This window comes from Lissotriton helveticus, chromosome 11 (genome assembly GCF_964261635.1).
Source record: "Lissotriton helveticus chromosome 11, aLisHel1.1, whole genome shotgun sequence".
NCBI classification, from domain to species: Eukaryota; Metazoa; Chordata; class Amphibia; order Caudata; family Salamandridae; genus Lissotriton; species Lissotriton helveticus.
In genome coordinates, this window is record NC_136072.1 from 299,312,496 (window position 1) to 299,335,085 (window position 22,590).

Genomic DNA, 22,590 nt, shown 5'->3' on the forward strand with positions numbered 1-22,590 from the left:
TTATTTATACCTTGTCTGACTGATTTTTTTCAAAAATTATTATTTCATATGGCAACAGTAGAATACAACATAAACAAATATTTACAAAATAACACAATACTTAATTGACATGATACTACTACCCCACTCTGTGAACGTTATTTACAAGTGACATTCCAATAACAATACAATACTCGAATCATAACCATTATCACAAAAAAATTTCAAAACACCAAAAGAAATTCAAATTAAGTAACACATATATAGAGAGCCAATTCAAAAACAAGAGAAGAGCGTGAAGCACGTATAATTCGTAATACACAATGAATGTATATCATTAACCCTTGCTGGATTGCCGACGCGTTTCAAGTTTGGACGTGAAGTTTCCAAACTATCATCAGGGCTCTTGTGATTTTTCTGTTGGAATGTAAAAAAATAAACTATTTTAATACAACCAAATGGCCTCTTCTTATCAAAGAAAGAAAGACCGTTTGAATGACATTGAAAGTACCTGCACGTCAATGAACGGTTGGCCTGTGTATGGGTTTCTGTAGATGGACCAAATCCTATATTCAGGACACAACCAGGGTGACTCCAGTGGCAGCACCAACCTGGGGAAACAGGTGTTGCCTACATTTAACAAGGGGTCCCCAAAGGCTAAGATTTCATCCTATCCTTTATTCACCACCAATTACTGGTAGCGAAACACTGATAGTAAAAAACATTGTCATACCTTTAGTGGTTCAACTTTGTGGCCACAAAAAGTAGGAATTTTTCGGGAAGCAGAGGATTATTTCTTCTTTAAATCCTACATGGAGAATATATATCCATTTAGTATAAACACTCATCTACCACGTTGTCTTTTAATAATAACAAAATCATTATAGACAAAAATCGTGATAACATACCTTTCACGATTTTCTGAAAAAAGGCGGCAGGAATTTCCACCCTGTATCTGTACACAAAATAGACTAAATCAATGCGCGTTTAAGGTTTTAACAAAAGCTGCATCAAAAGTTATCCCCTGATTGACACCCTGTTCGGTGTGCCAGTACTAAACGTACCTTTATTTAGTTATCGTTTGTTCACCGCTTTCAATGTCAGGGCCCCGGCCGGGGCACTCGCGGGGAACAGTGACCCGATTCTGCTGCCTGTCTGGCACTCGCGTCCCGTCGTGATCTAAGGAGACGCGCGGGAGATTAGGTCGTGTATTGCATGACAAGCGTCAGTCTCATTGCGGGCGATTGACCCTCCTAAGAGGTGCTTACCTCAGATCTCTCTGCTGTCTGCTCACCATTCAGCCGGCGCTTCTCACTCGCAGCTAGCTACAAGTGGCGGCGGCCATGTTTCATCCTTAAAGCTACACCGCGGAGTGCCACCGGCTTGATCTGTGGTGCATTCTGGGGTTTGCAGTGTCTTTGCCCCATTCGATCTACTAGAGTCATTCTTGGACCCCGGGGCGGGAATTCAAACTGCCCAGTGTTAAAAGGTACTACATTTTGTGGGAAAACAATGAATTTAATCCATTTGGTGCTGGAAAAGATGATTGATTTTGACTGTTAACTTCATAGGAGGAGCAAGAGCTTGATGAACCTGCAGTGTGGCAACAAGTCTCAGATTCTTGACAGTTCAGACATGTTATTGAGGCCAGTCATAATGCAATTACATTTTAAAATTAGATATGCTTCTTTTGTTAGAAGCATTTTGTCAATGTCTGCAGGGCGCTGTATATGACTCATGGTGTGTAAAACAGTCCATTTGAAGTCATTTTCATTGTGGGACATTTCGATGAAATGTTCTACCACTGGGGCTGTTAGTATTCTTTTCTTAATTCTTGATCGATGCTGCCCTATTCGGATGTTCACCTGCTGATTGGTTTTCCCTATATATAGCCTTTGGCAGGGGCAGATAAGAGCGTAAACCACATTCTTAGTTTTACAATTCGAGAATCCCGAGTGTTTCCATTTTATTCCTTGATGTTCAAAATCGCTACCCTCAATGGTGCTATTACATGAGACACAATTCCCGCACCTATGGTGTCCCTCTACCGGTTTCATATCCCATAGGGCGCGAAGGTCTTGTTTGGGTTGTGTCCTGGGGAGATCTGCTCGCACAATGTGCTGGCCCAAACTGCGATTCTTTTTGTATGCAAAAATTGGGTCTTTCTGACCGCACATTATCTGCACATGAGGTATCCTTATTAAATCTGGGGTTGAAATTCGTCCCATGCAAGCGCACGGATTATACAAAACTCAAAATTGAAATTTTGGAGTTTTGTAGGAACCTCAGGTTGAAATCTTTCTTTTTCAATCGAGCAGTGACTCCAAGTTTGGAAGTAACAGGATTACGGAACAAGTCCACTTTTGTTCCTCATCAAAACATTCCCAAGCAGATAATAGCCTTTGAGCAAATAATGCTCTCTTCCATCAATAAAATGGAAAAATCCAAAAGGTATGTGCCTTCTAACATTAGCAAGGGCGAATTGCAAGCACTACAAGGCCTCAAAGAGGATCCCACCCTGGTCATAAAGCAGGCCGATAAGGGTGGTGCTGTCGTTGTTTGGCCACGTGAGAAATATGTCACTGAAGGAAACAAACAGGTCAATAACACCATGTGGTATCGTCCTCTAAATGAGGACCCCACTAAACAGATTCAGGGTCTGATTTCCGATGTTCTCGCACAAGGAAAAGACGCTGGCTTTTTGGGAAGTAGAGAATTAGATTTTTTGAATAAAAAATTTCCCCGTACACCGGTCTTATATCTACTCCCAAAGATCCACAAAAACCTAGCAGAGCCACCGGGTCGCCCGATTGTGTCGGGAGTCGACTCTTGCCTAGAGCCACTTTCCAAGTATGTGGATTTCTTCCTCAAGCCTTTTTTGACGGAGGTTAAATCATATCTCAGGGACACGACGGATTTTTTAACGAAGGTGGAGGGCATCGATTTTGATTCATCAAAACAGATCATGGTAATGATGGATGTCACATCGCTATATACCCAAATACCTCAGGAAGAGGCCCTGGAGGTCATTGAACTAGTTTTGGATAAGAGAGAGAGGCCACATAGGGTACCCACTGCATTCATCCTCAGACTTGCAGCTATAGCTCTACAAAATTTTTTTTTTACATTCAATGGCCAGTTTTATATGCAAATTAAGGGCACTGCCATGGGGTGTCCTTATGCCCCAGAAATGGCAGTGCTCTACATGGCACAGTATGAGGCTCTGTTTGTATACAATAACAATCCCTACAAGTCGAATATCCTTCAATGGTGGCGATATATTGATGATATCTGGCTCCTGTGGCAGGGGAGCCAGATCGAACTAGTAGAGTTCCATGAATGGATCAACAACAGACATCCAGACATCAAGTTTTCCATCGAAATGAGTACCACAAAAATGACGTTTTTGGACGTCGAGGTCACCTGTGAGGAGGGTAAACTTAAAACATCATTGTTTAAAAAAGCGACTGATAAAAATACTATCCTCCACCACAAAAGCTACCACCCAAGAAGTCTGAAGGCTAACTTGCCCTATGGGCAAATGCTACGCATCCGAAGGAATTGCTCGGAGCTTGGCGATTTTGACCATCATGCCCAGACATTTTGCAATGAAATGATTCATAGAGGCTACCCTAGGAAGCTCCTCAAGAATTCATTTAAGAGGGCACGCTGTACCCCACGGGAAACCCTATTACAAACCAACGAGAAAAAGGAATTGGACAGGTTGGTGTGCGTGACCACATTTGGGCCAGACACGCATAAGGTAAGGCAGACAGTCCTCAAGAACTGGCATCTATTAGAGGAACTAGAATGCCCCTTTCAACGCCCAATTTTTGCATACAAAAAGAATCGCAGTTTGGGCCAGCACATTGTGCGAGCAGATCTCCCCAGGACACAACCCAAACAAGACCTTCGCGCCCTATGGGATATGAAACCGGTAGAGGGACACCATAGGTGCGGGAATTGTGTCTCATGTAATAGCACCATTGAGGGTAGCGATTTTGAACATCAAGGAATAAAATGGAAACACTCGGGATTCTCGAATTGTAAAACTAAGAATGTGGTTTACGCTCTTATCTGCCCCTGCCAAAGGCTATATATAGGGAAAACCAATCAGCAGGTGAACATCCGAATAGGGCAGCATCGATCAAGAATTAAGAAAAGAATACTAACAGCCCCAGTGGTAGAACATTTCATCGAAATGTCCCACAATGAAAATGACTTCAAATGGACTGTTTTACACACCATGAGTCATATACAGCGCCCTGCAGACATTGACAAAATGCTTCTAACAAAAGAAGCATATCTAATTTTAAAATTTAATTGCATTATGACTGGCCTCAATAACATGTCTGAACTGTCAAGAATCTGAGACTTGTTGCCACACTGCAGGTTCGTCAAGCTCTTGCTCCTCCTATGAAGTTAACAGTCAAAATCACTCATCTTTTCCAGCACCAAATGGATTAAATTCATTGTTTTCCCACAAAATGTAGTACCTTTTAACACTGGGCAGTTTGAATTCCCGCCCCGGGGTCCAAGAATGACTCTAGTAGATCGAATGGGGCAAAGACACTGCAAACCCCAGAATGCACCACAGATCAAGCCGGTGGCACTCCGCGGTGTAGCTTTAAGGATGAAACATGGCCGCCGCCACTTGTAGCTAGCTGCGAGTGAGAAGCGCCGGCTGAATGGTGAGCAGACAGCAGAGAGATCTGAGGTAAGCACCTCTTAGGAGGGTCAATCGCCCGCAATGAGACTGCCGCTTGTCATGCAATACGCGACCTAATCTCCCGCGCGTCTCCTTAGATCACGACGGGACGCGAGTGCCAGACAGGCAGCAGAATCGGGTCACTGTTCCCCGCGAGTGCCCCGGCCGGGGCCCTGACATTGAAAGCGGTGAACAAACGATAACTAAATAAAGGTACGTTTAGTACTGGCACACCGAACAGGGTGTCAATCAGGGGATAACTTTTGATGCAGCTTTTGTTAAAACCTTAAACGCGCATTGATTTAGTCTATTTTGTGTACAGATACAGGGTGGAAATTCCTGCCGCCTTTTTTCAGAAAATCGTGAAAGGTATGTTATCACGATTTTTGTCTATAATGATTTTGTTATTATTAAAAGACAACGTGGTAGATGAGTGTTTATACTAAATGGATATATATTCTCCATGTAGGATTTAAAGAAGAAATAATCCTCTGCTTCCCGAAAAATTCCTACTTTTTGTGGCCACAAAGTTGAACCACTAAAGGTATGACAATGTTTTTTACTATCAGTGTTTCGCTACCAGTAATTGGTGGTGAATAAAGGATAGGATGAAATCTTAGCCTTTGGGGACCCCTTGTTAAATGTAGGCAACACCTGTTTCCCCAGGTTGGTGCTGCCACTGGAGTCACCCTGGTTGTGTCCTGAATATAGGATTTGGTCCATCTACAGAAACCCATACACAGGCCAACCGTTCATTGACGTGCAGGTACTTTCAATGTCATTCAAACGGTCTTTCTTTCTTTGATAAGAAGAGGCCATTTGGTTGTATTAAAATAGTTTATTTTTTTACATTCCAACAGAAAAATCACAAGAGCCCTGATGATAGTTTGGAAACTTCACGTCCAAACTTGAAACGCGTCGGCAATCCAGCAAGGGTTAATGATATACATTCATTGTGTATTACGAATTATACGTGCTTCACGCTCTTCTCTTGTTTTTGAATTGGCTCTCTATATATGTGTTACTTAATTTGAATTTCTTTTGGTGTTTTGAATTTTTTTTGTGATAATGGTTATGATTCGAGTATTGTATTGTTATTGGAATGTCACTTGTAAATAACGTTCACAGAGTGGGGTAGTAGTATCATGTCAATTAAGTATTGTGTTATTTTGTAAATATTTGTTTATGTTGTATTCTACTGTTGCCATATGAAATAATAATTTTTGAAAAAAATCAGTCAGACAAGGTATAAATAAAGATACCAGACCAGATCTAATGGATATGTTTATTTGGTCTTGAAATAGTTTTTGAAGTGATTGAGTGAGGGGGCACATTTTGTTGGTTCACAGCTTTAATCCAGTGGCACGGTGAGTAAGGGATCCACGTCTTGGCATACCCATCCCACTTAGGGCAAAGAGTGTAACAGCAAACAAATGATGGACGGAATGCTGACAATGCAAACATTCTCCCCCAAGCAAAATATTTGGGTTAAATCCATCGTTTGTTTGCACACTACAACACCCCAGTTTGGACCCAGCCATATGCAAATAAGTATTGACCCTGTGCCCCATGGGAACAGTCCAGACCGAACTGCCAGGCCAGGCCCTCCCTGGACCGCAAACAAGCATTTTGGAACTGGTTTCAGGGTGTGTCGCCCTTCTTCAGCCAGGCTAGTTTGAATCCAGTGGCACAGTGAGCAAGGGACCCACGTCTGGGCATACCCATCCCACTTAGGACAAAAAGTGTTACAGAAAACAAATGATGGACGGAATGCTGACAATGCAAACATTCTCCCCCAGTCAAAAGATCTGGTTTAAATCGTTCATTCTTTTGCCCACTACATCACCCGCATCGACAATACACATCGTAATAGGATGGGCAGTTCCAGGGTTGGAGCTTGCTCCGATTAGCTTCATGGTCGGAGTTTCCAGTTGGAGTCAGAGAAACCGCATCAGTCGGTAAGCGATGAGTTTTTGTGCCTCATAATACTGCGGTCAGCGCTACCGCCTCAGAAGTGAGATCGGTCGGTCCGACCTCCCCCCGACAAGCCCATGGAGGCACTTCCGACTGACATCGCAATCAGCCCTTTGCATGAAAGTGGTGGGCAATGGGTGTTGCGGTGGGCGTTCCTCCGCAAAACTATTGATTGTGACAATGCCCCATATTTACAAGAGTGGCTTAAATGTGGAGCAGAGACAAAATTAAGACCAGGGAAAACCTGGTCTTAACAGGGTGCAACGAGGAGAATGCTTTATTTCTTCTCATTTTTGCTGTTTTTATGTGTGCTGCATTTTGCACCACACATAAAAACAGAAAAATGCCATGCATGACTCTTTATGTGCAGGAAGGTGTCCCTTCCTGCAAATAAACAATAATTTTAAAAATGACGATTTGCAATTACAATGTGTGCTGCACCAAGCAGCACACCTAGAGGTTATAAATCGCCATTAAAGATTGTTTATGTGCAGGAAGGGACACCTTCCTGCACATAAACAATCATTCTCCACAGCAAAGGCACCTTGCACTATGGTGTAAGGATGTCTGCTTCGGTACTAGGCAGTTAAATGTAGTGCCAGGGCAGGGGTAAACAGTGCAGGCCTGCCTTTGAGAGGTGGCGGAGAGTGGCGTTAAGCCAAGAATGCTAACGCTGTCCTCCTTCACTTCTTTGTAAATATGCCCCTACACATTTTTAGACATTTTGGAATATTCCATCTGTGAAAATGAATGTTTATAGTAACCTTTAGGAGAAGATATTTATGGGATTTCTCTAATGACGGAATCATCTATCATAAGTCGGTTATAGGTCAATGTCGAATGTATACCTTGAATTAGATTGTCTTTTCAGCAGTTCATTAGTTATTGATTTGCAAGTTCCTAGAAGAACTCAAGATGTCGGGTGTGGTAGTCCGAACACCAGATAATTGCTCCGCTTACATCAGCAAGGTTTGCATTTTCTCACCTGGGGATGACAGATCCCTTTGATTAGAGAAGTTATTTCTCCTGATTTGTAATTGTTGCTTTGTGTGTTATTACTGCATGGCTTCCAGTTCATTCACATGCATGCCTCCCTAGTCTGTTTTTGAACATTTGTCACCTTTCCTTCGTACTATGTTAATGCATGAGGTATACTTCTCTACTATTTATACTGCTATTCAGACAAAGTATATATACAGTGAAAAAAATCGAGTTGCAAAAATATCGAGTTTTTAACATTGGGACACAAAATTACTGTGTGTCATTGACAAAATATTGATTTTTACAGTAACAACATTCATGTTTTTAGTTACTTTATAACTGTTTAAATAATGGTTTAATTGTAAATGTTTTATATTGTGCAATTTTTTTTAATGCTTTTAAATATAGTTTGTAATTTTAGTTATTTATATTTTTTATTTAATTGTAAAATAGTAAATTATAGTGTTTGTAGGGTGTATCAGGGTAAAGGGTGGAAAGTTAATCAAGTATAATTCATTTATAATTTTTTTAAATCAATAATAAATATTTATTTCATTATGAAGTATGTAAATTGTGTAAATAATATTTTTAAGTCATATTTTAGGTGAGGGGTTTGTAGGGGTGTAGGGTGGAAACGTAATTCATTATTAATTGATTAATTATTAATTATTGATAAATGATTAATTAAATAATTACGTAAAGTGTGTAATTATATTTTTTATTTATATTTTAGTTGCAGATTGTTGGGTTTGTAGGGGTATAGGGTAGAAAGTTAATTAAATAATAATTGATTTGTTAAATTACGACAATCAAACTCAGGTACATTAGAGTCTCTAGTTTGGCAAGAAATAATGGAGAAAAACCCAGGAGGAACTTTTGGCCGACTTTTTAAGAATTACATCCAACAAATTGCAGCAGATGGCTTTTGAGCCCTTAATCCTAGTCAGTCTGCATTTAAGCTTGCAATTAAAAAAATTGTAAGATCGCTATCACTCATCACAGACAAAGTACTGTTTTCAAAACGAAGCCACGCGTGGGCAGTCATTAATTCTTACAATCAGCTAGCCCCCTCCACTTACTTTTCTAGTCCCTTCTCATTGTACTTAAAATGCAGCTTCATAAGCATTAGAATGGGTGATTGGCGATTTTTGCAAAATCTTCCCACCTGGCGCAGTGCGGAAGAGGATACAACCTGCAGAGGGTGCGGCAAAGCAGCAGAAACGCTACTCCATGTGGTCTGCATCTGCCCCGCCTTCGACCCCAAACGCAGGCTTAAGCTGAGGGGGGAATGGAATCGGCAGGGGGTTCGGACCTGTAGGCAAGCTATTATTGCTGCATTGTGCCCGGATAACACTGACCTAAATATAAGACTGACAAACCTGATTCAGAATGCTTATCGTAATTTTAAACAAAAAAGTCTTGCTACCGCTTTATCCCCATCTGTTTTAATCTAATCAATGCATTCTGAAATAAATAAAAAAAACCTCAACCCATTAGGCAGCCAGTGCTGAGAACAGTTCAAATAATAGGCTGAGAGTAAGGGTCGTTTTATGTATGCACTCACTGTTTGGGAAGCGGTCTTAACAATTGATTGTTTGTACTGTTTGACTATGTATGAATAATACAAATCTGTAATTCTCTTTTAAAGATATTTGTTTTATATCTAAATAAAGACTTTTTTTTATTTGATTTGTTATGAATTATTGCTAAATAATTAATACATTGTTAATTTATTATGTAAATTGTGTAATTATTATAATTTTTAAATTTACATTTTTGGTGCAGGTTGTTGTGTTTTTAGGGGTGTAGGGTGGGAAGTTAATAAAATAATAATTAATTAATCATGAATTAATTATTAATAATTAATTGTTAATTCTGTAAACTGTGCAATTCTTATATAATTTAATTTAGATATGTGTTAAATCTGCATTGCTAGGTATGTGGGACCATAGTGTGGGAATGTATGAAATAATTATTAAAAAACATGTTTTCTTTTAATAATTATTTAAAAGAGTTAGTATTGTAAAAGTTTCATTGTTTTTTAATGTATATGCTTAATTTTAAGTTAATGGTTTTATAATTTTATGTAAATAATACTTTTGGTAAAATAAGGTATGTGTTTGAAAAGAAGTACTTTCCCTTCTGTTGTACATACTGGAGTGGGAATATTATATTTGAACCTTTCTGACTCCAACGCTTTCCCTAATGTTACCCTTTCTGAGTCCAACTCTTTCGCTGCTGTTGCACAGACTGGAGTGGAAATAGTTTATGTATTGTTCCTAGAATTTTATAGTTTTGTTGAGAATTTTTTTAAATTATATTATCATTATTAAATGTTTCTGTGTATTTGAAATTATGTTTCTTAATTAGCAATTTTTGTAATATATAATATATTTCTAGTAAAATGTATTCTTTTTGATTGCTTACTTTTTATGTGTAATTAAATTGATGTGTTTTTAAAAATATTTCTAGTTTATTTGTTATGGTTTTTAATTTGTGTGTGTGTGTATATATACATATATTATATATATATATATATATATATATATATAACTAATTACACTTGTTATATTATTACATTTATAACTAAATTAGTAAATTATACATTACATTAAAATAATTATTTTAAGAATATTTTTATATTTTATAAGTGTAAACACACACACATACATATGTGTGTGTGTTTGAATAGGAATATATTTATGTATATTTTTTATAATATTTAAATATATTTAATTTACATTATATTACTGTTAATGTTAATATATATAGGGCCTCATTTATGAAAAGTGACGCATCGCTGCGGGAAACAGCGATGCATCACTTTTCATAGCACCCTCCTAGCGACACCAATGATGCGTCATATTTACAGTAAGACCCTTCATGGCACAAGGACTTACAGATACGTGAGTATTTTTGACGTAACTGTAGGCGCAAAACTGACGCATTGCTGGAGTGTGTCATAAAAGGGACGCAACTCCAGCAATGGGTCATTACACATGGGCAAGTCCCATGTTCAATGTGCCTGCATCAGTCTTACGCCTGCCATGAGGCAGTTGTAAGATATTGACGCATTTGAGTCCTAGAAGTGGTGCAGTGAAATCTCATAGATTTCACTGCGTCACTTTTATGACCCTTTCGTGCGTCGGAACGCCCCCCTGCATACATTATACCTGGCGCAGGTGTAATGTGGCACAGGGGTTTACAAAGTGACGCATCTCCCTAGATGTGCCAATTGGTAAATATGACGCAACATGGCACATTTGTTACACCACTTGTGCGTAACAAAAAGTGACGCACTGGCAGCGTAAAAGTGACGCAAGCCCTCATAAATAAAGCCCTTAATGTTTACTATGTTTACTATGTTTCACTATATATATATATATATTACCTACTGGCCGAAGCGAAGTATTTACCCCTACCGGTGTGAAACTGCTATTTTGCCAATATGAGATGGTGCTGAGGTGAGGTACTGGTAAATTCAGGGATGAAAGCGTGTGATTAAACTGTGAGCTGAGTGCTGTAAACTGATGTGCTGTGGGCGCTGTAGCATACTGGCCGAAGCGAAGTATTTACCCCTACCGGTGTGAAAGTACTGTTTGGCCCACTGTGAGTGAGTGCTGAGGTGAGGTGCCGGTACACTCGGGGATGAAAGCATGCGTCTAAACCGTGAGCTGAGTGCTGTAAACTGATGTGCTGTGGGCGCTGTAGCATACTGGCCAAAGTGAAGTATTTACCCCTACCGGAGTGAAAATGCTTATTGGCCCATTGTGAGATGGTGCTGAGGTGAGGTGCTGGTACACTCGGGGATGAAAGCGTGTGCCTAAACCATGAACTGAGTGGTATAAACTGATGTGCTGTGGGCGCTGTAGCATACTGGTCGCTGTAGCATAGCTGTGCAGGTGGTGTTAGTATGCGTTTAGAGGATAGCGGGAGTGGGAAGCAAACTACTCACCCCTACTGGTCTGAAGACTCAAATGCAGTGTTTTAGCAAGAAGGAATAAAAAAATAATCATGAAGAATATAATGCAGAATGTTGCAATGCCACTGAAAACAAATGGTGAAATGAGGTGTGTCTAAGAAAGTGGCTGTGTTTAATAAAGGGATGGAGTTTGAAAATTATGTAGAAAGTGTCTTTATTTAAGTGCCATAGTTGGACCCACTGGTGCAAGAGCTAGGGCATCCAGCTGATGCAAACTTGAACCGCTTCTGCTGTATTCAAACGTAAGCTCCTGCATCAGTGAATTCCATATTACATGTTACAGTTCCATGCGACATAAACAATACCTATTAGACTTGAATGACTCTAAATTCTATAAGGAAAATAAAGATAGGATACGATTACCACATGTATCCTTTAAGAAAAGAAGGAAAAAAAAGAAATTGCAAATTGTAATCATCAAACTTTTTAGGTACCCTGGTACTGCCTTTTTGTAACACAAAATTATCAACAGTAAAACAGTCAGCAATGTGTTGTACAGTAGATTCAATGTGGTGTGCGTGTCAGAATTGGTAATAGTATTACCCACATTGGAACTTTGAGGAGGAATAGAAACATTGCGCTTCTGAGAAGCACATTCAGTACCTTTCTAATTTAACCATACATTATTTTCTTCAGCTGTTTCAAAAAAATATTCTTGTGTAGAGAGCTAAGGCATCTAGCTAAGGCAAACTCCAACCACTTCTGCTGTATTCATACCAAAGCTCTTGCATCAGTAAATTCCACATTACATGTTACAGTTCTATGTGATATAAATAATAGCTATTAGACATGAATGACTAAATTGCATAATGAAAATAAAGGTAGGATACAATTACCACACTGTGCCAACCAGTTCCTAAACAAAGTTGTGTTTTTTCATTTTTATCGTCAGGTTGTGTGCAGAGGCTGAGTATGAGTAAATTTGAGTGAAAGGGATTCGTGGATAACAGGCAGGCAAAGAGGTGTGTGCACAAAGAATAGACGTGGTTTCTAAATGGGTGTCGGGTTTAGGCTAATGTAGCAAGTAAATAGCGTATTTGCATAGGCCATACATCACCCATCCCTGGATAGAGTGGAGACGTAAGGGGCAATAACGAAGACAGAGTCCAAATGTCTGAGAATATTTAGAAAGTTATTATATCAAAGTAATAGAATTGAAGTGTATTATAAAAAATTTAAAGGTAATAGTCAAAGAAGATGGAAAAATCCATCCACGAATAACATGAGTTTCTTACAAGTCTTGGAGATTGCAGTCCAGAAGTTCTTCAGCGGCTTGAGATGCATAATGTTCCAAGAGGCTATTGTTGCCATCGTGTGCGAAAGGCGAAGCGATCCAATTCATATCCTCGAAGGGACAGTAATGTTCCTCGAATGTTGGAGCGGCAATTTGAATTGGCAGGCAATCTGAAATGTTGTGAAAGGTCGCACGTTGCAGGAGATCTTTCACGGATGCGCAGAAATCCCATTCTGCCATGATACCTTTTTGCATTGCATTCGCTATTGCTCCAATGCCAGAACAATCACGTTCATGGTTTTCAAGATGCTGCATTACCTGCTGGATATCGGGAGCGATTGTTGGGATGTTGGCAAGGCATAGATCTATTCACCAGTCGAATGGGCAAGTTTTGCAATCAAAACACGGTTGTACGCATATTGCATATGTATAAATAAATGTTATGTTATAGCTGGTTTCCGATAAACGATAAAGGCAGGTAGCCGAAAAGTTTTTCCATTTTTTTTACAGTATTGATGTAGCTTGGCGTTGAGGCGTATTCTGTCAGACATAGTTGCTACCACAGAGAGCGTAGCCATTTTTTACAAGCAAAATTAGTAGTAGGATGGCCGCAAAGAGAGCAAGAATTATATTCACTGTTCCTATTATTCCAGAGATGATCCAATGAATGAAGTCTGATATTAAAAGAAAAATAGTTTGAAAGCGTGTTAGAAGGCCGAAGAAGGCCGTAGGTGACCGTGTTAAAAAAGTGTGCCAGACCTTGAGACTGAGATGTGTTGAAAACTGTGTAACAATTCACAAAGTGCAATTGGAGGTTCGTCTTTAAAAGGGAGTGTATTTTACTTGAAGTTCGTGGTATCTGCAGTCAATAAATTTATTTTGCAGAAGTGAGGGAGACTTCTGTTCTGAACAAAAGCGCTTTCAGTTTGGTTTGTTTAAGGAAATCTGTTTTCAAAGTAGGGATTGAAGGTCAAGTTGAAGTTTGGGAGTTAGTTTTTTTTTTTTGCCTCAATTCCCAATCAATTATACAAATTTCTCCAGGGCCTCCCTTTTTGATTAGCGCCAACCGGAGATATACATATATATTTTGAAAAGAGGATGGATCACTCTATACCATGCTTGATTAACCTCCAACCATAGGAAACTTCTTTTCAGCTAAGGAAAGGCTTCAAAGTCACGAAAGGAGTATTCCAGCAGTATGGTATAGAGGCCTAATCATTGGACTATATTCAAACTGCAATGTTTCACCCACTTCTCATAAGGACGCCAGAAATCATTTTGCTTTCTTTTAATGATCTATCTAACTGATTTGTATACTTTATAGCCATTAAGCATTCTATTTTTGTCGGGGGTAGATTTAACCCAATTTTTACAAATTTCTCTGCGAGCCAGAAGTATCAAATAAAAAATCAATTTTATAACATTATTTGTCAAGGATTCCTCATGCTCCAACGTCCCAAAAAATACAAGAGTCTTGCTTACCTGGAGTGGATCTCCAAGTATAGCAGATATTGTGCTACTCACGGCCTCCCAGAACTCCTGGAGAACCTAACACTCCAGAAACATATGAATATCATCTCCTTTTTCTTTGCCACCCTTCCTCATTTTTGCCAATTTATACGGAGACCAATAAACTCTGTGGAGACAGAAAAGGCAGTTCTACCTTACATTTGCAGCACAAACCGTGGAGTATAAAAAAGTTCAAGATACTTGCCATAAATCTTCATGCAACTCTCCAGGCAAGTTCTTCTCCCAGAGTAATGATCGTAACTTAAAGTCTCCATCTGCCAGGTCCAGTAAGAGCCAATACCAGGTCGCCACCTCTTTTTTCAGAGTGATATTTGTCGCCATTTTTGCTTCCAGCTCATTTGAAACCCCTGCTGCATCCCCGACAGAAAGGAGCCAACTTTTTATTTGGAGGTATTTGAATGTTGAGAGCTGAATATTTGTCAAGTCTTGACATTCCTCCCATGGACTCAATGTACCATCTCTGACCAAATGTCCCCAGCATACTATGTTGGTATTTTTCAGAGGAAGAGCCAGACTATCCTTGGACCATTCTGGTGAGCTGGGGGAGTTCCAAATAGAAGCCATACCAATATAGTAGCTCATTTTTAGCTCTTTCCTGATTTTACACCACGTTTCCGCAAAAGACTGTAAAACTTTAAGTCTCACTTTTAAAAAAAAAAACGCGGGTCTCCATATTTGTGGATAAAATTGTGTTCACCCCCTTCCACATCTTGCAACATCACTTTAAACATGTGCCCAAGATCTGAGGAGTCTGGAGAGCTAAAGAGCATTTTCCCTGTTTTTAAAAGAAATATCCATGCAAAATTCGATAAATATGGCAAACGTAGCCCCCCTTATCATGTTTTCTCCTCGACTTCTTTCTAGAAACACAAACCCCTTTTGATGCCCAAATAAAAGTGGAAATTTTAGTTTGAGCCTTGGTGAGCCAATTTTCCTTGAAAGCGGTACAAAAGGGGGTGGTGATGAACGGAGCTTCTGAACCAATCAAACACTCACACCCTGTCAAAAGATCTGGGTTTAATCCATCACCGTTCTTTAGCCCACTCTGCCACCCCAGTTCAGACATGACCATATGCAAATCAGTCTGACCCTGTGCCTCATGGGAACAGTCCAGCCCGAACTGCCAAGCCATGCCTTCCCTGGACCGGAAACAAGTTTCCTAGGACCGGTTTCTGGCATTTCAGCCGTCTTCAGCCAGGCTTGCTTGAATCCAGTGGCAAAGTGAGCAAGGGACTCACGTCTGAGCATCCCCTGCCAACTAATGGCGAACAAAGCGGTACAAAAGGGGGTGGTGATGGACAGAGCATCTGACCCAATCAAACACTCACACCCAGTCAAAAGATCTGGGTTTAATCCATCACCGTTCTTTAGCCCACTCTGCCACCCCAGTTCAGACATGGCCATATGCAAATCAGTCTGACCCTGTGCCTCATGGGAACAGTCCTGCCCGAACTGCCCAGCCATGCCTTCCCTGGACAGGATACTGCTATATATGTTAATGAAAGATGGGACCAACTTAACAGTTTTCCCACATCTTTATGTACGTTTTTCGAAATTGACTTCCGGGATTAACTCTACTTTTGATACAATCTTGGTACCCAAATATCTCATCTCCTCCTTAATGCACTCTGATTGAGAGTCAATATTCCAGGTCATTACCGTTGTTTTGTTTTGATTCATTTCGTATCTTGAAATAGCCCCAAATGTGCCTCTAACTCATATACTACTGGAAGGGAGGAATCTACTTCTGAGGAGTACACAACCAAATCGTCAGGATATAATCCCGCAATTTTTTCCCACCCTTTGAATTTAAAAGAGGGGATATTCTCATGTCTCCTAATCTTTGCTGCTAAGGGCTCAATTTATAAGTTGAAAAGAAGGGGAGATAAGGGGCACCCTTGCCTAGTTCCCTGAAAGATTTTAAAAGATTTTGACAAGTTTCCATTCACTATAATTCTAGCTATGTGGCTTCTATATATTAGCTCTATTGCAGTACAAAAATTCTCGCCAAGATTGGATAATTTTAGGATCTTCTGCAGATAGGACCAGTTAACCCTAATGAAGGCTTTAGTACCGTCAACTGTTATCACTGCCAATGGTAGATTATATGAAGTAGTATATGAGCTGTCATTTGAGATGTCATGAGTGATGTCACTAACCATGTCATGAGTGATCTAATATGTGACGTCATCAGCAGTGCATTGCGGGCGCATGAGTTATAGTTAAATATAACTGGCAAATTTCTCTTGTTTTATATGAGTCAAATGTCCAACTAACTATAACATCTCAAATGACATCACTGATGACATCATCCAGTGAATGTGTGTTTCTGTAAAGTTTAAATATTTTTCATATATATCTATGCCAGGGTGTATTGAAGAATGAGTGGATTTACAAGTGCCTGAATGGATTATTTAGTAGGTGCGTGACTGACTGTATAAGTGAGTAACTGAGCGTGTTTTACTGAATGCATGGGTTAGTGACTAAACTGTGTGAAAGTATGTTTTAGTCTCTCAGTTGGTGTGTAAGCGACTGCATGGGTTGGTGAGTAGCTACATGAGTGTCTATATGGGTTATTGATTTGTTGTCTGAGCCTGAGTGTCTGTGTGGGTGGGTGTGTGGTTGTGTGACTCTGTGCATAGATGTCTGAGTGGGTGATTCACTGGTTGTATAGATTCAAAAGTGCATCTGGGAAGGGCTGTATGGGTGAGTTAGTGTGTGTATGGGTGTGTTGGTGAGGAAATGAATGTGTCAGTGGTATATGTGTGAGTATCTACATATGTTTTAAGGCGTATATGTGAGTGTTGGAGTATATAAATGACTATATGTGAGAGTAAGTTATTTGAAGAGTGGGTGTATAAATGAGTGTCTGCTTGTATCAGTGATTGTATAAGACAGTATGTATTTGTTAGTATCTGCATAAATACGTGATCTAGTGTGTGAATTAATAACTGAGTTGGTGTATAACTGTATACATGAGTAAATGGGTATGTGAGTCATTCTTTGCATGACTGACTAGGTGTGTGAGTAATTCTATGGATGAGTGGCGGAGTGTGACTATGTATAGGTGTATGAGTGCATATTATAGTACTGTATTGATGAGTACCTGCATGTATAAATGACTGGATGTGTGTGTAGACCTAGGAAATAGTTGGTGGTATGTAGTATTTAGCATTGCTGTATGTATGGTTTCAAAAATAGTAGTCTGTATTTTAGAGTGGGTGTATCAAAGTTTATATTAGGGCATCAGGATGTGCATCAGATTATCACGTGGATGATGTCATCAGTGATGTCATCAGTGATGTCATTTGAGATGTCATCAGTGATGTCATGAGTGATATCACTGACCATGTCATGAGTGATGTAATATGTGAAGTCATCAGCAGTGCATTGCGGGCGAGCGAGTTATAGTTAGCTCAACTAACTATAACAGGCAAATTTCTCAGGTTTTATATGAGTCGAGTGTCCAACTAACTATAACATCCCTGAAACCTATGTTTTTTTAGTGAATTTCAAAGGTTTATTTTAAATGCTAATTCCTAACTCTAACGTCTGTAAAACCTATGTTTTTTCAGTGATTTTCGAAGGTTTTTTAAATGTTAATTTCTTATTTTAATATTTATAAAACCTATATTTTTTCAAATTTTTTTTATATTTTGGAACTCTATTATCCTTTTTTTTAACTTTAAAAATGATGTAATGTTTTATATCTCCCCAAAAAATATGTATATCGTTTTTTGGGGGGAGAAAACGAGAGTCCCTTACCGGTAGTCTACCAAGCTCCATTAGCACGTGAATCCTATACGCCATATTGCTAAACTCGTAAATGATGCACATTTCGTATCCAACTGGTTCGTGGCACTGCGTCCCACGTAACAACATATGCGTATGAGGTTGCGCCAGCAGTACCAAGCCGCGTGTTACGTCATGTACGTATGGGGTCGTGCCCGCTGCGCGTTGCGTATGCAACGAGTGCAAGCTGCCAGGTCGTGGGTTACATCATTGACGTATGGTGTCGCGCCGGGTACGCCATTCCCTCATTTCTTTTTTATGTCTTGAAACTATATCTAAATAAGTTCAAAGTGTATATGAGAGCAAGCGATAATCTAAAATATTTTAAACATTTAGATATTTCTAACTGTAATAAACGTATATTATAGTAAATATATTTTCTCAAAATTGCGTCTTGTGCGCTCTTCTTGCGCGCTGGGTGCACGATTGCTATGTGACCTTAAAATAAATCATTTTATTAGTTCATAATATTTCCCTCTGTAGCTGTTGGAAAACGCCACCCATTTTAGTCATTCTCGTTACAGCATTTGATGAGACACACCTTTTCTGCTTAGAGACCTTTTTTGAAAACTTTTTGCTATGCACACATATCTTACACTACACCAACATGCAACCATCATCTTCATTAATATTCATGGTCTGTAAAGTAGCCTTCCACCTGTGATAGCCATGCATCTAAAAGTTACATAACCAAAGTTTTCCCTACTGCCAGAGGTAACATGGTTGCATACGCTGTCCACAGCACAATGTAATGTGGTACGGCCCAGGGGCAGTATCATGCATAGATAATGAATACACGCACACAGATAGCTAGTGAAAGTGGGTACGGGCACGTGCGCTCAACTCCTTTTTATTGTCAGGGTCACATATCCAGTGACGTCTGTGCTGGATCCGTATGGGGTGAGTGTAAACCAGCCCTCAGGGAATGGTTGCTGCTAGCATCAACTACAACAGTAATCATTGGATCACACACAAAGATTCAATAATAAAAGAGTCAATAGTTTGCGCTGTAGTAAGGTAGGGACAGTAGATGTGAAATATTACAGACAAAATTATATCGTAAAAGAACCACAACTTGTGGCATACTGAGACACAGTCAATAGATCTGAAATAATACACAAAAAGATTGTATTAAAAAGGGTGTATCTGTTCTAGCACACTCAGATAGCCACATCAAAAGCATTCAGCATTTGCACAGCCAGTGATGATGCGTGCTGTGGGTGGGCCGTACCAGGAGCAATGTCTGTTGCCATCAACACTGCATCATCTGCCATACCGACTCGATCTGAATTGTGAACACTGCTGTCTGCAGTGTAGGCCATAGAGAGTGGTCAGCAAGGGCACACAGCCACGTGGCGTTGCCTTGAGCTGCCCAGTTTGCAATACACGAAGCATCGAAAAGCATGTGCAGAGCCTGCAATGATGCGTATGTGTGGTGCGGACAGAGCGCACTAGAGTAATGTCTTTTACCTACAGGACTACGTCATCTACATTAGTGACTCGATCTGAGTTGTGGTAATTGCTGTCTGCAGTGTAAATTGAAGGCAGTAGTCACACAGACATCCATGAATACTTTTTCTCACTTCCTCCTCACAAAATACAACAACATAAATTACAGAAAACTCTGCAATAAATAAATCAAAACAATTCGAATTGCTATCTCTGCTGTCCACAGTGTAGATTGTTATTCAGTGTTCTTTTCCACTACCAAGAAGAATTTGGTCATTGTACTAAACCTATTACTCATCTAAAAAAAGTTCTTCAAGCAAGTATACTAAAAGGATATTGTGTATATTTCAATAGACGTTGTAGTTACTTGACTACTGGATTCTGTAATTAAACAATCACCACTCAATCTGAATTGTATGCCCTGCTGACCGCAGTGTGGGCCAGAGGCAGTGGTCATTAACGCCTCACAGCCACGTGCTGTTGGATTCGAAAGCACGCATTGGTTGCACCTGATCGGAGTGGGTATACAAAAATCATCAAAGACTTTAACTTCTGACATCCTCAATAATAGAATCAAGACCCCGTTTCACTGTTCGGACCAGCTGTACCGTGGTGTACTCCACCGGCTGGTGTCAACCAAGAACAATAATCATGTGCAGCAGTTAGCTATGGAAGCACCGAGTCTGATGCACCTCAACGGAGGGAGTTCTATGAAAACCAAGCATCAGGTAATATCGGACATTGTCCATTGTTGGATCAAGACACCGTCCCACTGTTGGGACCTAGAGTTGGTTGCACATGGTCGAAGGGAGTACCTTCATCTCCACTCTCAGATGCAGTTCTAACATCTTCCATTGTGGGATCAAGACACCCTTCCACAGAGGAGCTACGCTAGCAACCAAGATGGCCGCATAAGCTCCCGGCTCCGCCGACCTCCGCCAGTTGCTCACAAATCCTGACGATTATCCTGACTTCTCACTGGCCTCCCATGCAGCTGATGTGTTCCTGTCTCTAAAGGTGCAATCCCGGAATTTCTAGCTGCTTGAATAACAAAGCTACGCCGTGTTCCATTCTCGGCCTAACCCAGAGTTGAAGCCGGGGCCTCGATTTCTAACCCAGCCGGGTTGGAGTTGAATAACGTCGGCCGCGGGACGTGGGTAGCGTCCGGTCTCCCGAAGTGGAGTGTTTCTTGTCCGATTTGGATGGTGGATCGGTGGCAGTTTTCTCTCGCAGCTACGGCGGCGTGACACATCGGTTGCTGTGGTCGGGGAGCCGCAGCCCGGAGGCCCAGTTGGGCTCCCGGGGTCGATGGGCTTGGTTCCTCGCTGGCGGCGACGGTGTTGAGATTGCGCTTTTGAGAGTGCCCACAGTTGTCATTGGATTTGCCTGTGCCTGGTGCCCCGGAGTAGTCGACCTCCGGGGTTCAGAGACCTGCTTGGTCGCTTCGTGAGGGGCGATGGAGCGGGTGGAATGTATACCGTCGCTGCATACTGTAATGGCCGCCATTGGGGAGCTCCATTAACAGGTCACCGCCATCATCCAGAGGATGGTCGTAACGGTCGATATCATCTGCCGGAGACCGGACTCCAACCCTTTGTTGGTTCTGGAACAAGCTGTTTTACCCGCGGAGCAAGAAGCATCTGAGACGGAGGGCCCCGCGCTGAAGCCAGACTTGGTATCTTTTGTCGACCCCCGAACGACTGCTAGCAAGCCCCGAACTATCGAATCTACATCATGCCCTGTTTCGATACCGCCCCAGATGGACATGGATGATCTTATATTTCAGAGCGAGTTCTCCAGTGACTGTAGGATTGTTACCTCACCCTTTTTCTCCTGGATGGTTCAAATACGCTCTAGCGATTTATCTTTGGTGGACAGCGGACATCGTTTGACTCTTAGACTTTGTGTACTATTATCCTGGCCTCAATCCTTCCGTACTGACTTTGAACTTTCTCAACATTTTGATACTCTCATTGGGATGGCGGATCGAGCGGACAGGGCTTGCATGAAAAATCGCAGTGGCCAGGGTTGACTTTGACTGGATGGGTTTGAACAATGACTTCATTTGATACGGGATTTGTAACCTATACTAGCGCGGGAGTTGGGTGGTTCTTACAAGCTCCCCCCGTCTGATTTTAATCGTTGCATTTTATTATTCTGGGTACGTATAGGGGCGGTTTGCTACTGGCGGGGGGTAAGGGAGACCGGGGGCCTGTTTGATATTTCCTCCTCCACTCTTTCTTTTTCCTACTTTTAGGTCTAGTTCCGGGGCGACAGGCACACTGCTAGTGGGGATGGGCCGTAGCCATTGCAGGGGTGCAGGGAGGGGGGATAGGGGAGGGGTTTGTTATTTTGCCTTAGTTTAGTTCTATGGCCTTTTTTCTTTCCTTTTTTCTTTTACGAGAGACGCTTTGTTTATCCTGTATTGATTTTCTTATGTATCGGGGTGTCCGATTTGTCTTCATTATCCTGAACTATGGGTGGGTGAGCCCTGCTGGCTGTTACTTCGCTGGATTGTTGATCGTACTTGTCCCTATTGATGTCCCGAACTAAGTTGACATTGCATTCTCCTTTGAATTGAATTTTCCACATTGATTTATTCGCTCACCTATCGCAATATTGTATTCTATGTATGACACCCGATATATGTAACTTTCTCTTGTTTTCTTCAATAAAACCCCTAAAAAAAAAAAAAGACACCCTTCCACTGATGGTTCCTGTTGGACTACTGTGTTAGTAGTATACAGAGAACTTCACGCTGCTGGGCCTCAGGCTGGGTGCTGTGTGCCTGTGTCACGGTAGCCAGTGTTGATCTCAGGAGCCTTCTGAGCTCGCAGACCTTGGCCTAGGACGTTTCGCCGGCACGTGGTAGGCCCTCTTTCACATACGGCGGTGTCGAAAGGTGAACTGTGCGGCATATATGCGTCTCAGCGGCCATGGCGGTTTCTGAGTACCAGCAGG

At 40.9% G+C, this 22,590-nt stretch overlaps 1 long non-coding RNA gene across 1 annotated transcript; it reads right to left on the bottom strand.

The window, feature by feature from the left end:
- Positions 1 to 207: 207 nt before the first annotated feature.
- LOC144790645 (uncharacterized) lies at positions 208 to 803 on the bottom strand. The gene is made up of 3 exons (XR_013602244.1): positions 713 to 803; positions 491 to 590; positions 208 to 396 (listed from the first exon to the last, which is right to left on the bottom strand). It is a non-coding gene; the product is annotated as an uncharacterized LOC144790645 (long non-coding RNA).
- Positions 804 to 22,590: the final 21,787 nt, after the last annotated feature.